Here is a 2,185-nt window from a genome sequence, read left to right as displayed (position 1 = left end):
TTCAAGGTCAATCTATAGAGCAAGATCCAGAACAGCCAATCTTAGGTAGTGAAGGAGTTGGAGAACAGAAAGCTGGTGATAATGTAATAGAACAAGGGGGCCATGTTCCAGCTCCTGCAAGCAGCAGAACTCTGCAGTTTCAGCCATGTGGCTCTGGCTTTAGATGAATAATAGAGTGGACTACTTGGATAATCGATGCTGGTTAGCTGGAGCTAAGAAATTAGTGGTGATTANGAAGAGACCAGCATCACTGAGGTGAAATCTGGGAAGTGTTTTCTGCAAGCGCATAGAAACTGTGTTCCAGAGATAGCCAAGGTTGTACCTCCCACTGCAGCTGNACTTGGTAACGGGAAAGAGTCACTATGGTGGTACTGGTTTTGAAAGCACGAAGGGGTTATGAAGAACAGCTTAGGCTTGGCACTGTGAGAGGCCGTGGAAGGCCATTATTGAAGGTGCAGCCTCAGTTTAAGTTGATGGCCCAGGACTGAAGGGGTCATGCAAAGGATTTGAGGCTTGGCACCATGAAGAGAGCCTATGAGAGGCTATTGGTGAAGCCTAGTTGGAGTGAAACTCCCCAGTGTATTGGAGATGTAAGTACCATGGGATTATCACCAAGAACAGAAGCCATAGTGGAGTGGATCAACCTGAGCTTAGAGTGCTACAGAGGGCAGANCTGGAGAAGTGATGCCAGCCCTTAGGGGGAGCCCAAAAGATCAAGTGGAATCCCAGACACTGAAACAAGAAGCTGTAACCCTGAAGTTGCCTTGGAGACTCAAGATGTTAAAGATGCCAGAGCCATGGGATACATGGTGAGGAAAGCTGCTAACAGGGAGTGAAACCAGCCCAGGAGAAAGCAGTTTGTTGCAGTCAAACAAAGATGAAAAAGGAGTGGAGATCTGAAGACCGCTTTGACATCAGCCATGGAGATGCAGAGTTTGGAGTTTGCCCAGCTGGTTTCCTGTCTTTCTTTGGGGATTACAGTTAAGTGATTGGATGAATCTCAGAAGAGACCTTGAGCTTTGGACTTTTAACATTGTTGCAACNACTATAGACTATGAGGACTTTGAAAGTTGGACTAAATGTATTTTGCATTAAACATTTAAGTATGGTCCCCCATAGACTCATGTGTTTGAAAAAGTCTGTGGGGGCCAGGGAGTGGAATGTCATGGTTTGTATATTCTTGGACCAGGGAGTGGCATCATTTGGAGGTGTGGCCTTGTTGGAATAGGTGTGACCTGGTTGGAATAGGTGTGTCACTGTGGGTGTAGGCTTAAGACCCTCACCCTAGTCGCCTGGGAAATCAGTCTTCCACTAGCAGCCTTTGGATGAAGATATAGAACTCTCAGCTCTGCCTGCACCATGCCTGCCTGGATACTGCCATGCTCCACCTTAATGATAATGGACTGAGCCTCCGAACCTGTAAGCCATTCTCAATTAAATGCTGTTCTTTATAAGACTTGCCTTGGTCATGGTGTCTGTTCACAGTAGTAAAACCGTAACTAAGACACAGTGCTAGGAAAGAGAGATGCAGTTTGACTACTTTCTCCTAGAAATAGAGATTTCTTCCAGGAATTCCATGTGAGCACCCTGTTCTCCTGCCTAGTCCTCCAAGAGCAAGAAGAGATTGGAGGAGTGGAAGGGAGAAACTTGTCTAAGAAGGCACAGAGGAGAAGCCATAGATCCTAAGACCTTTAATTGATGTGTAACAGAATGCCGTCTTGGTAGCTCTGAAGCAAATGATGAGGTGGACTATTCCCAGGGAGGAAGATTCAGTAAGGTATCCACTTGAGTTACTCTGAGTAAATACAACTTTCAACCATCCCCAAAAGATGGTCTTAAAGGTGAAGATGCCACGAAGGAAGGAGGAGGCATGGAAGACACTCGGCTACCTTTATTTGAGACACTAATATCAGTAAAACCAAGAGTAATTAAAGGGAGCCAAGGTGCCTCCCAGTCATAAAGCATTTTTCTAGCATGTATAGGACCAGGCTCTGACCCCTCCCCCTCCTCAAAAAAGGGGGAGGGAGTAAGGACATAAAAAAGGACACACATGGTATACCAAAGCTGACTCACACAAAGCTCAGATACAACAGTCTCTTCCCAACTGTGGGCTCAGTGATGTGGTTTGTTAGCTCGATATTGACAGTCTACATGACAGAAATCAACTGTTGCTCAAAATCAAGAC

The sequence above is a fragment of the Mus pahari genome, chromosome 16 (genome assembly GCF_900095145.1).
Source record: "Mus pahari chromosome 16, PAHARI_EIJ_v1.1, whole genome shotgun sequence".
In the NCBI taxonomy this organism is placed as follows: Eukaryota; Metazoa; Chordata; class Mammalia; order Rodentia; family Muridae; genus Mus; species Mus pahari.
The sequence above is the reverse complement of the archived record's forward strand: the minus strand, read 5'-3'. Positions refer to the sequence as shown.